The following is a 13,749-nucleotide window of genomic DNA, read 5'->3' as shown; positions in this document are numbered from 1 at the left end:
TCTCATCATATTTATGTGGCTATAAATATAAAAGTCACTAATAAATCCAGTAGTGAATTCAGGAGAAATATCTTTACCCAGAGAGTGGTAGAATGCGGAACTCGTTACCACAAGGAGTGGTTGAGGTGAACAGCACAGATGCATTTATGGGGAAGCCACATGAGGGAGAAAGGAGTGGGAGGAGATGTTGATCGGGTTAATTGAAGTAAGGTGGGTGTGGGGCATAAACACTGGCATGGACCAGTTGGGCCAAATGGCCTGTTTCTGTGCTGTACATTCTATGTAACACCATGAACAGTCAAAAGAAGGGAATCATCAGCACAACAGTCTTAAAGATTAAACAGCAGTACAAGAATTTATAAAACATTCATCCATTCCATGTTCATGTCACCCCAGCTGTCTTCAGGGCCCTGCAGTACAGAACAGTGTGAACTCGCTGGTGTTTCAGCAGAGTTGAGGACCGAGTGAATCCCTTCCCACACACAGAGCAGGTGAATGGCCTCTCCCCAGTGTGAACTCGCTGGTGTCCCTTCAGATTCTCGGAGCTTTTAAAGCTCATCCCACAGTCAGAACATGTAAATGGTCTCTGATCGGAGTGAACTTGCTTGTGTTGTTTCAGATTCCCAGCGGTTTTAAAGCTCTTCCCACAGACAGGACATGTAAATGGTCTCTCATCAGTGTGAACTCATTGGTGTGTCAGTAGGTGGGATGACTGAGTGAATCCCTTCCCACACACGGAGCAGGTGAATGGCCTCTTTCCTGCTGTCTCCAGCTGGTGTCCCTTCAGCTCCTGGGACATTTGAAAGCTTTACCCACAGTCGGAATGTTTCACCAGCCTCTCCCCAGTGTGAACTCGCTGGTGTGCCAGCAGATTCGAGGACCGAGTGAATCTCTTCCCACACACAGCAGGTGAACAGAATCTCTCCTGCTCTCTCCAGCTGGTGTCTCTTCAGATCCTGGGACCTTTTAAATCTCTTCCCACAGTCAGAACATTTAATGTGAACAAGCTGGTGTCTCAGGAGGGTGGCAGAATGAGAGAATCGCTTCAAAAACACGGAGCAGGTCAACGGTCTCTCATCGGCATGGACAAGCTGGTGTCTCAGCTGCACGAATGGTGCAATTAATCCCGTCCCACACACGGAGCGGGTTAAAGGTCTCTCCCTAGTGTGATCTTGCTGGTGTATCATTGGAGTGGATAACTGAGTTAATCACTTCTGGAACACGGGGCCGGTGAACGGGCTCTCCCCAGTGTGTAGCCACTGGTGTCGCTTCAGATACAGGTAGACTATCCTTTATCCGAAAACCTCGGGACCAGCCGTGTTTCGGTTTTCGGAAAATTTCGGATTTCGGAAGGTATTTTATAAGACTGGTAAATTTGTTGGGGGTGGGTCAGCGGGGGTTGGGGTCGGCGCGGGGGGGTCGGCAGGGGTCGGGGTCGGCGGGGGGGGTCGGTGGGAGTCGGGATCGGCGGGGGGTCGGCGGCGGGGGTCGGGGTCGTGCGCACGACTTACGCTGACCCTCTGCTCAGCGTAAGTCATGCGTCACTCTGGTCATGTCGTGCGCACGACTTACGCTGAACGAAAAAACCTTCGGTTTTTAGAGGGTTTCGGTTTTCGGAAGTTCGGATAAAAGGTAATCTACCTGTATTTGTAGATTTTGAAGCTCTTCCCACACTCAGAACATTTAAAAGGTCTCTCATCAGTGTGAACTCGCTGGTGTGCCAGCAGATTGGAGGAGCGATTGAATCAGGTCCTGATGAATCGAGTGACTCTGTCTGATCTTGACGTGATGTTCGGTCTGAGCTTCCTGTCTGTAAATGCTCCACTTCTAAAACCCTGTAAAAGGAGTGTAGAAAGGGGTAAGAGGGAGAATGTTGCCTCATGTCCCCCTTTCCCAGCCCAGGGGCAGTGAAGCTGATTTTCAGGCCCCAGCTGCTGCACAGGTTACATACGAACATACAAATTAGGAGCAGGAGTCGGCCACTCGGCCCCTCGAGCCTGCTCCACCATTCAATAAGATCATGGCTGATCTGATTACTCCACATTCCCACCTACCCCCGATAACCTTTCACCCCCTTGCTTATCAAGAATCTATCTACCTCTGCCTTAAAAATATTCAAAGACTCTGCTTCCACCGCCCTCTGAGGAAGAGAGTTTCAAAGTCTCACGACCCTCTGTGAGAAAAGATTTCTCCTCATCTCGGTCTTAAATGGGCAACCCCTTATTTTTAAACAGTGACCCCTAGTTCTAGATTCTCCCACAAGAGGAAACATCCTCTCCACATCCACCCTGTCCAGACCCCTCAGGATCTTATATGTTTCAATCAAGTCACCTCTTACTCTTCTAAACTCCAGTGGATACAAGCCTAGCCTGTCCAACCTTTCCTCATAAGACAACCCACCCATTCCAGGTATTAGTCCAGTAAACCTTCTCTGAACTGCTTCCAATGCATTTACATCCTTCCTTAAATAAGGAGACCAATACTGTACACAGTGCTCCAGATGTGGTCTCACCAATGCCCTGTATAACTGAAGCATAACCTCCCTACTTTTGTATTCAGTTTCCCTCGCAATAAACAATAACATTCTATTAGCTTTCCTGATTACTTGTTGTACCTGAATACTAACCTTTTGCGATTCATGCATTAGGATACCCAGATCCCTCTGCATCTCAGAGCTCTGCAATCTCTCACCATTTAGATAATATGCTTCTTTTTTATTCTTCCTGCCAAAATGGACAACTTCACATTTTCCCACATTATACTCCATTTGCCAGATCTTTGCCCACTCACTTAACTGATCTGTATCCCTTTGTAGCCTCCTTATGTCCTCTTCACAATTTACTTTCCTACCTATCTTTGTGTCATCAGCAAATTTAGCAACCATGCCTTCGGTCCCTTCATCCAAGTCATTTATATAAATTGTAAAAAGTTGAGGTCCCAGCACTGATCCCTGTGGCACACCACTCGTTACATCTTGCCAACCAGAAAATGACCCATTTATGCCTACTCTCTGTTTCCTATTAGCTAGCCAATCTTCTATCCATGCCAACATGTTACTCCCTACAACATGAGCTTTTATTTTCCGCAATAACCTTTGATGTGGCACCTTATCAAATGCCTTCTGGAAATCTAAGTACAGTACATCCACCGGTTCCCCTTTATCCACAGCACATGTTACTTCCTCAAAGAACTCCAATAAATTGGTTAAACATGATTTCCCTTTCACAAAACCATGTTGACTCTGCCTGATTACCTTGAACTTTTCCAAGTGCCCTGCTATAACGTCTTTAATAATAGCTTCTAACATCTTCCCGATGACAGATGTTAAGCTAACTGGCCTGTAGTTTCCTGCTTTCTGTCTCCCTCCCTTTTTGAATAAAGGAGTTACATTCACTATTTTCCAATCTAATGGAACCTTCCCCGAATCTAGGGAATTTTGGAAAATTAAAACCAACGCATCAACTATCTCACTAGCCACTTCTTTTAAGACCCTAGGATGAAGTCCATCAGGACCCGGGGACTTGTCAGCCCACAGCTCCAACAATTTGTTCAGTACCACTTCCCTGGTGATTGTAATTTTCTTGAGTTCCTCCCTCCCTTCCATTTCCTGATTTACAGCTATTTCTGGGATGTTACTTGAATCCTCTATAGTGAAGACCGATGCAAAATACCTGTTCAATTCAACTGCCATCTCCTTAGTTTCCATTATTAATTCCCCAGACTCACTTTCTATAGGACCAACGCTCACTTTGTTAACTCTTCTCTTTTTAAATATCTATAAAAACTTTTACTATCTGTGTTTATATTTCTAGCTAGCTTTCTCTGGTACTCTCATTTTTCTCTCCTTATTAATCTTTTAGTCATTCTTTGCTGTTTTTTATATTCTGTCCAATCTTCTGACCTGCCACCCATCTTTGGACAATTATATGCTTTTTCTTTAAGTTTAATACTATCTTTAACTTTTTTAGTTAACCACGGATGGTGGGTCCTCCATTGCATAGACACATGGAAGATAGGGGCAGGAATCGGCCATTCGTCCCCTCGAGCCTGCTCCGCCATTCAATGAGATCATGGCTGATCATCCAAATTCAGTACCCGGTCCCTGCCTTCTCCCCATATCCCTTGATCCCATTAGCCTTAAGAAATATATCCAACTCCTTCTTGAATATATTTAATGAATTGGCCTCAACTGCCTTCTGTGGTAGAGAATTCCACAGGTTCACCACTCTCTGGGTGAAGAAATTCCTCCTCATCTCTGTCCTAAATGGCTTACTCCTTATCCTTAGACTGTGACCCCTGGTTCTGGACTCCCCGACCATCGGGAACATCCTTCCTGCATCCAGTCTGTCCAGTACTGTTAGAATTTTTATAAGTTTCAATGGGATTCCCTCTCATTCTTCTAAACTCCAGCGAGTATAAGCCCAATCGACCCAATCTCTCCTCATATGTCATTCCTGCCATCCCAGTTATCAGTCTGGTGAATCTTCACTGCACTCCCTCCATGGCAAGAACTTCCTTCCTCAGATAAGGTGACCAAAACTGCACACAATACTCGAGGTGTGGTCTCACCAAGGCCCTGTACAACTGCAACAAGACATCCTTGTTCTTGTACTCAAACCCTCTCGCTATGAAGGCCAACGTACCATTTGCCTTCTTAACCGCCTGCTGCACCTGCATGCTTACCTTCAGCGACTGGTGCACAAGGACGCCCAGGTCTCGTTGCACTTCCCCTTCTCCCAATCTATTGCCATTCAGATAATAATCTGCCTTACTGGTTTTGACACCAAGTGGATAACCTCGCATTTATCCATGTAATATTGCATCTGCCATGCTTCTGCCCAATCACCCAACCTGTCCAAATCATCCTGGAGTTTCTCAGCATCCTCCTCACAGCACACACACCCACCCAGCTTTGTGTCGTCTGCAAACTTGGAGATATTACATCTAGTTCCCTCGTCCAGATCATTAATATATATTGTGAATAGCTGGGGTCCATGGACCAATCCCTGCAGTACCCCACTAGTCACTGCCTGCCACTCGGAAAAAGAGACGTTTATTCCAACTCTTTGCTTCCTGTCTGCCAACCAGTTCTCTATCCAATTCAATACCTTGCCCCCAATCCCATGTGCCTTAACTTTACATGCTAATCTCTTATGCGGGACCTTATCGTAAGCCTTTTGAAAATCCAAATACACCACATTCACTGGTTCTCCCTTATCTATTTTACCAGTTACATCCTCAAAAAATTCCAGTAAATTAGTCAAGCATGATTTACCTTTTGTAAATCCATGTTGACTTTGTCCGATCCGGTCACTTTTTTCCCCCAAGTGCTCTGCTATTACATCCTTTACAATGGACTCTAGCATTTTCCCCACTTCTGATGTCAGGCTTACCAGTCTATAATTCCCTGTTTTCTCTCGACCACCTTTTTTGAATAGTGGGGTAACAGTAGCTACCCGCCAATCCATGGGTACTGTTCCAGATTCCATCGAATGTTGGAAGATGACCAGCAATGCATCTACTATTTCTAGGGCCACTTCCTTAAGTACCCTAGGATGTAGATTATCAGGCTCTGGGGATTTATCGGCCTTCAATCCCATCAATTTCCCGAACACCATTTCCCTACAGATAATGATTTCTTTCAGTTCCACCCTTTCATCAGACCCTATGTTCCCCAACATCTCTGGGAGGTTATTTGTGCCCTCCTTTGTGAAGACAGAACCAAAGTATGTGTTTAAGACCAGGACCAGTGCAAGATAGAGTAAGGCGATACTTAGTACAGAGCCCCGAGACCGGAGAGGCAGCGGACCTGCGAGGGATCACCAGAGGCGGCGGAGGTACTTAAACAGCAGCCCGAGGCAGCGAGGCCCAGAGCCCCGAGATCGGAGAGGCAGCGGACCTGCGAGGGATCACCAGAGGCCCGACCAATCCACGTTCCGGGAGAGAGGTAAAAAGTAATCCAAGTGTGACATCAGCAGGAAGCAGGTAAGTGATTGGTTGGTGAGTATTTCTCTCTTTTTTAAACTTTAACTCTGTTTTATAGTTTCTAAGGTCTCTCTGCTGTAGCGGGGACTGTTGGTAAACTATTTAACTGTAGTGTAATTAGTGGGATTGATTGATTTAATTTAAACTCAATTAATTAAAGGGTAAGTCATGGCAGGACAGCCCGGCCCTGTGATCTGTACCTCCTGCGAGATGTGGGAACTCAGGGACACTTCCTGTGTCCCTGACAACTACATGTGCAGGAAGTGCATCCAGCTGCAGCTACTGACAGACCACATTGCGGCACTGGAGCTGCAATTGGATGCATACTGGAGCGTTCACGATGCTCGGGACATCGTGAATAGCATGTTTAGGGAGTTGGACACACCACAGGTAGAGGTTGGACAGGAAGAAAGGGAACGGGTGACCAACAGGCAGAGTACTAGGCGCAGGCAGGTAGTGCAGGGATCCCCTGTGGCCATCCCCCTCTCCAACAGATATACCACTTTGAGTACTGTTGGGGGGGGATGGCTTATCAGAGGAAGGCAGCAGCAGCCAACTTCCTGGCACCAGGGGTGGCTCTGCTGCACAGAATGGAAGGAAAAAGTGTGGTAGAGCTATAGTAATAGGGGATTCAATTGTAAGGGGAATAGATAGGCGTTTCTGCGGCCGCAAACGAGACTCCAGGATGGTGTGTTGCCTCCCTGGTGCAAGGGTCAAGGATGTCTCCGAGCGGCTGCAGAACATCTTGGAAGGGGAGGGTGAACAGCCAGTTGTCGTGGTGCATATAGGCACCAACGATATAGGTAAAAAGCGGGATGAGGTCCTAAAAGCGGAATATAGGGAGTTAGGAGGTAAATTAAAAAACAGGACCTCAAAGGTAGTAATCTCAGGATTGCTACCAGTGCCACGTGCTAGTCAGAGTAGAAATAGAAGGATACTTCAGATGAATACGTGGCTAGAGGAATGGTGCCAGGGGCAGGGATTCAAGTTCCTGGGACATTGGAACCGGTTCTGGGGGTGGTGGGACCAGTTCAAACCAGACGGTCTGCACCTGGGCAGGGCTGGAACCGATGTCCTAGGGGGAGTGTTTGCTAGTGCTGTGGGGGAGGGTTTAAACTAAAATGGAAAGGGGTTGGGAACCTGAGCAGGGAGACAGAGGAAAGGAAAACAAGGATAAAAGCAAAAGATAGGAAGGAGAAAAACAAAAGTGGCAGTCAGAGAAATCAACGGTTTAAATCAAACGTGGCCACAGTAAATAATAATTCTAATAGGTCTAAGAGCGTTAAAAAAACAAGCCTGAAGGCTTTGTGTCTTAATGCGAGGAGCATTTGTAATAAGGTGGATGAATTGGCTGCGCAAATAGAGGTAAACGAATATGATTTGGTTGGGATTACGGAAACGTGGCTCAAGGACGGCCAAGACTGGGAATTCAACATCCAGGGGTATTCGATATTCAGGAAAGATAGGCAAAAAGGAAAGGGAGGAGGGGTAGCATTACTGGTTAAAGAAGGGATTAACACAATTGTAATGAAGGATATTAGCTCTGATGAGGTGGAATCTGTATGGGTAGAATTGAGAAATACTAAGGGGAAAAAAACATTAGTGGGAGTGGTATATAGACCTCCAAACAGTAAGGCGGAGGTTGGGGATAGCATTAAAAGGGAAATTAAAGAAGCGTGCAATAAGGGCACAGCAGTCATCATGGGTGACTTTAATCTACATATAGATTGGGCCAACCAAATTAGTAACAATACTGTGGAGGAGGAATTCCTGGAGTGTTTACGGGATGGTTTCCTGGACCAATATGTCGAGGAACCAACCAGAGATCAGGCCATCTTAGACTGGGTATTATGTAACGAGAAAGGATTAATTAGCAATCTTGTTGTACGAGGCCCCTTGGGTCGGAGCGATCATAATATGATTGAATTCTTCATTAAGATGGAGAATGAAGTAGTTGACTCAGAAACTCGGGTCCTCAATTTAAATAAAGGAAACTACGATGGTCTGAGGAGCGAGTTAGGTAGGATTGATTGGGGAATGTCACTCAAAGGGTTGACGGTGGATAGGCAATGGCAAACATTCAAAGACCGAATGGATGAACTACAGAAGTTGTTCATCCCAGTTTGGCATAAAAATAAAACAAAAAAGGTGACTCAACCGTGGCTAACAAGGGAAATTAGGGATAGCATAAGATCCAAGGAGAGGACATACAAATTGGCCAGAAAAAGCAATAATCCTGAGGATTGGGAGCAGTTTAGGATTCAACAAAGGAGGACAAAGGGATTAATTAAGAAAGGGAAAATAGAATGAGAGTAAGCTTGCAGGGAACATAAAAACTGACTGTAAAAGCTTTTATAGATATGTAAAGAGGAAAAGATTGGTGAAGTCAAGCGTAGGTCCCTTGCAGTCAGAATCAGGGGAATTTATAATGGGGAGCAAAGAAATGGCAGACCAACTAAATGCATATTTTGGTTCTGTCTTCACAAAGGAGGACACAAATAACCTCCCAGAAATACCGCGGAACATAGGGTCTGATGAAAGGGTGGAACTGAAAGATATCAGTATTGGTAGGGAAATGGTGTTAGGAAAATTGATGGGACTGAAGGCCGATAAATCCCCAGGGCCTGATAATCTACATCCCAGGGTACTTACGGAAGTGGCCCTAGAAATAGTTGATGCATTGCTGGTCATCTTCCAGAACTCAATAGACTCTGGAATAGTACCCATGGATTGGAGGGTAGCTAATGTTACCCCACTATTCAAAAAAGGTGGCAGAGAAAAAGCGGGGAATTATAGACTGACATCGGTAGTGGGGAAAATGCTAGAGTCCATTATAAAAGATGTAATAGCAGAGCACTTGGAAAGCGGTGACAGGATCGGACAAAGCCAACATGGATTTACAAAAGGTAAATCATGCTTGACTAATCTACCGGAATTTTTTGAGGATGTAACTGGTAAAATAGATAAGGGAGAACCAGTGGATGTGGTGTATTTGGACTTTCAGAAGGCTTTTGATAAGGTCCCGCATAAGAGGTTAGCGTGCAAAATTAAGGCACATGGGATTGGGGGCAAGGTATTGACTTGGATAGAGAACTGGTTGGCAGACAGAAAGCAAAGAGTTGGAATAAACGGGTTGTTTTCTGAGTGGCAGGCAGTAACTAGTGGGGTACCGCAAGGATCAGTCCTAGGACCCCAGCTGTTCACAATATATATTAATGATCTGGACGAGGGAATTGGATGTAATATCTCCAAATTTGCAGTCGACACAAAGCTGGGTGGGAGGGTATGCTGTGAGGAGGATGTCATGAAACTCCAGTACAATTTGGACAGGTTGGGTGATTGGGCAGAAACATGGCAAATGCACTATAATGTGGATAAATGTGAGGTTATCCACTTTGTTGGCAAAAACAGGAAGGCAGATTATTATTTGAATGGCAATAGATTGGGTGAAGAGGAAGTGCAAAGAGACCTAGGTGTTCTTGTGCACCAGTCGCTGAAGGTAAGCATGCAGGTGCAGCAGGCGGTTAAGAAGGCAAATGGTATGTTGGCCTTCGTAGCAAGAGGGTTCGAGTATAAGAACAAGGATGTCTTGCTGCAGTTGTACAGGGCCTTGGTGAGACCGCACCTTGAGTATTGTGTGCAGTTTTGGTCACCTTACCTGAGGAAGGACGTTCTTGCCATGGAGGGAGTGCAGCGAAGATTCACCAGGCTGATACCTGGGATGGCAGGAATGACGTACGAGGAGAGATTGTGTCAATTGGGCTTATAGTCACTGGAGTTTAGAAGATTGAGAGGGGATCTCATCGAAACCTATAAAATTCTGTCAGGTCTGGACAGACTAGATGCAGAAAGGATGTTTCTGATGGCCGGGGAGTCCAGAACCAGGGGTCATAGTCTAAGGATAAGGGGTAAGCCATTTAGGACTGAAATGAGGAGGAATTTCTTCACCCAGAGAGTGGTGAACCTGTGGAATTCTCTGCCACAGAGGGCGGTGGAGGCCAGTTCATTAAATATATTCAAGAAACAGTTGGATATATTTCTTGAGGCTAAAGGGATCAAGGGATATGGGGTGAAGGCAGGGACAGGGTACTGAATTTGGATGATCAGCCATGATCTCATTGAATGGTGGAGCAGGCTCGAGGGGCCGAATGGCCTACTCCTGCTCCTATCTTCTATGTTTCTATGTTTCTAAATTAGGAGGTACAAGCACTAAATAAAGTAATAAGGAACCAACAACAGATTAAAGATCTAGAAAGGCAGAATGCTGGACTTAAACCAGACGAGTTGCCCAGAATAGGTCAACAAGTAATGACACAAGTTATCGAAAGAAAGGGAATGGGGCCCGTTGGATGGGGCCATGTACTGTATTAATGACAAGTGATACGTGTGATTGTCTACAGGAACCGATGGGTATGCGATGGAAGCAATGGACCCAGGTGAAACCATTTAACACTAAAGACCCCCATTCTACCCTCTCCTCTAGGGGAAAGAGCTCGGAAGACGACCAGACCTCTGTTTAAATTACAGATAAACATGGATCCAATCGACCCTTTATATCAGAGGGTCCGTCTCGGGGGGAAGAAGCTCTCCCGGTTTACCCTTACACCTGAGAACTAATTTTTAATGTGTAAGCAAGTCATCCTCGGTTCCGAGGGACTGCCTAAGAAGAAGATATAATTGGAGTAAGACTTCTTTACTCCTGTACTCAAATCCCCTTGTAATGAAGGCCAGCACACCATTTGCCTTAACTGCCTTTCACGACCACCGGACGTCCCAAAGCGCTTTACAGCCAATGAAGTACTTTTGAAGTGTATTCACTGTTGTAATGTGGGAAACGCGGCAGCCAATTTGCGCACAGCAAGCTCCCACAAACAGCAATGTGATAATGACCAGATAATCTGGTTTTTCGTCATGTTGATTGAGAGATAAATATTGGGCTCAAAACACCGGGGATAACTTCTTCGAAATAGCACCACGGGATCTTTTACGTCCACCTGAGGGGGCAGACGGGGACCTCGGTTTAACGTCTCATCCTTCGGACGGCAGCTCCGACACTGCAGCGCCCCTTCATTACTGCCCCTCCAACAATGCGGCTCTCCCGCAGCACTGCCCCTCCGAAAGTGTGGCACTCCCTCAGTACTGCCCCTCCGACAGTGCGGTCCTCCCTCAGTACCGCCCCTCCGACAGTGCGGCGCTCCCTCAGTACCGCCCCTCCGACAGTGCGACCCTCCCTCAGTACCACCCCTCCGACAGTGCGGCGCTCCCTCAGTACCGCCCCTCCCTCAGTACCGCCCCTCCGACAGTGTGGCGCTCCCTCAGTACCGCCCCTCCGACAGTGCGGCGCTCCCTCAGTCCTGCCCCTCCGACAGTGCGGCGCTCCCTCAGTACTGCCCCTCCGACAGAGCGGCGCTCCCTCAGCACTGCCCCTCCGACAGTGCGGCACTCCCTCAGCACCGCACTGGAGTGTCAGCCTCGCTTTATGTGCTCAAGTCCCTGGAGCGGGATTTGAACCCACAACCTTCTGACTCTGCTATCCACTGAGCCACAGCTGACTCCAGTCTTTTACACAGTTTCATCATAAGTTCCTTGTTTTTTGCACTCTATGCCTCTCCTAAAGCAGGGGAGTTATGATGAATTGTTAAACAGTTCTTTTTGCAGAGTGACCAAGACTGTGTGCAGGAAACAATTTTGCATTTGAAAGCAGCTTGTATTGTGAAGCTTGTGCCCCTTTGCCAGGCCCGCTGCCTGCGGCCCCTCTCCCAGATTCCAGCCCCAGCTCTGTGCTGACTGAGCTGCTCTCACCTGGGGACAGCGCGTCACAATCGGCCCCAGCGCACCTGAGCTGGAGAGGAGGCCCCGCCCCCTTCCCGCGCCGCCATTGGTTGGAGGACCAGGCCGCTCAGTTCAGTCCTCCCACCTCAGCCCTCTTCCTATTGGTCCCCGCTCCCGTCAGTCAGAATCACATTGCTCCGGCTCACTCCGCCACGCCGCGCGACTCAATCCCCTCCGTTCGGTGTCCGCGGAGGTCCCGCCCGACTCTCAGGTTTGGTTTTTCTCGTATTTTACTTTATAATCTCGCTCTCCGCTCGCCCCTCACCTCGATTTAAATCGATTCCCCAACACTTGACTTTACCCCGGCCGCTGAATTCGCCTCTTCCCCGGGCCCGACCTTCCGTCTGGTGTTGCGCCTGCCCGCGCTGTGATTGGTGCAGGGGAAGGTAAGTGGGCGTGTCCGGCCCCGGACCACGTGGGGGAGTCAAAGGCTGGCTGAGCGCATGCGCAGCCCGCCTCGGACCGTCGGGAAGCTTTTCAAATATTTTTTTTTGCGAAACAAATTGAAAACACTCATTAATTCCCCCAACCTCCTCCCCTCTAAAGTGCGATTATTATTATTTTTGTTTTTCCTCATTTGTGTGGGGTGTCTTTTTTTTAACCTTGCGGTGGCGTGCGCCGATCCACCAGACCCCTGGGCGTTGCGTGCTGGCGTCAGCGCGTAATCGGGGGGGGGGTAATTGACGCGAGGCGCCCGCCAATCAGGAGCGCGGAAAACGCTGGGAGGACCGGGCGGGCTGACGGTCCTCCAACCAATGGCGGCGCGGGAGGGAGGAGGGCGGGACCTCGGTGGGCTGCAGGCCGCTTTCCTGCTTTCATTGTCTGCAGGAGCTGTTAAAGGGAAGGGGAGGAGGGGGTGGAAAAACCCAGCTTGTGAGTGTTTATTCCTTTGCATTACCTTTATTGCAAGGCTATTCATCAACTGCATTCATTTAAAAATAAGTGAACCTTTTCTCTTTTTGACTTTTATCCAGAACAAAGAGCCCTGGTGCTGTGAACATTTTGGTGGGCAGCCACTTTTAAAGGGACAAAGACCAGCATTCTTCCTCCTCTCTCTCTCTCTCTCTCTCTCTCGTGAGTATTTGTGGTGGGTGAGAGGAGGGGAGGGGGAGGCGGGGGGTGTGTGAGTCAAAGGGGACTGCGGTCCCTTTTCAACAAAAAAATGATTGCTTGGCCATTTAAAGGGGAATGTGTGCCCCCCAGGTATTTAAAGGGGCAGTGCCTCTCTCTTTCTGTATCATGTAAGAGCAGGGAGGTTCTGCTTGGACTGTACAAAACACCAGTTAGGCCACCGGCTAGAGTGCTGGGTGCAGTTCTGCTCGCCCCATTGCAGGAAAGATGTGACTGCTCGAGACGGGAGATTTACGAGGATGTTGCCAGGACTAGAGAATTTCATCTACAAGGAAAGATTGAATACATAGAAACATATAAGATAATCTACATCCTAGGGTACTTAAGGAAGTGGCCCTAGAAATAGTAGATGTATTGCTGGTCATCTTCCAGAACTCGATAGACTCTGGAACAGTACCCATGGATTGGCGGGTAACTAATGTTACCCCACTATTCAAAAAAGGTGGTAGAGAGAAAACGGGGAATTACAGACCGGTAAGCCTGACATCGGTAGTGGGGAAAATGCTAGAGTCCATTATAAAAGACGTAATAGCAGAGCACTTGGAAAACAGTGACCGGATCGGACAAAGTCAACATGGATTTACAAAAGGTAAATCGTGCTTGACTACTGGAATTTTTTGAGGATGTAACTGGTAAAATAGATAAGGGAGAACCAGTGGATGTGGTGTATTTGGAATTTCGAAAGGCTTTCGATACGGTCCCGCATAAGAGATAGAAATATAGAAGATAGGAGCAGGAGTAGGCCATTCGGCCCCTTGAGCCTGCTCCGCCATTCAATGCGATCATGGCTGATCATCCAAG

The 13,749-nt window shown here is 47.4% G+C and overlaps 1 long non-coding RNA gene across 1 annotated transcript in view; it reads left to right on the top strand.

The window, feature by feature from the left end:
* LOC147082070 (uncharacterized) overlaps positions 1–12,885 on the top strand; it is a 29,184-nt gene extending 16,299 nt beyond the window's left edge. Inside the window, exon 3 of the long non-coding RNA XR_015076322.1 lies at positions 12,792–12,885. This is a non-coding gene — a long non-coding RNA (uncharacterized LOC147082070). The remainder of the gene's footprint in view (positions 1–12,791) is intronic.
* The last annotated feature ends 864 nt before the right edge of the window (positions 12,886–13,749 follow it).

This window comes from Somniosus microcephalus, unplaced genomic scaffold, assembly GCF_052327205.1.
Source record: "Somniosus microcephalus isolate GS21.2 unplaced genomic scaffold, FLI_Smic_1.0 scaffold195, whole genome shotgun sequence".
Taxonomy (NCBI): Eukaryota; Metazoa; Chordata; class Chondrichthyes; order Squaliformes; family Somniosidae; genus Somniosus; species Somniosus microcephalus.
The sequence above is the reverse complement of the archived record's forward strand: the minus strand, read 5'-3'. Positions and strand labels throughout refer to the sequence as shown.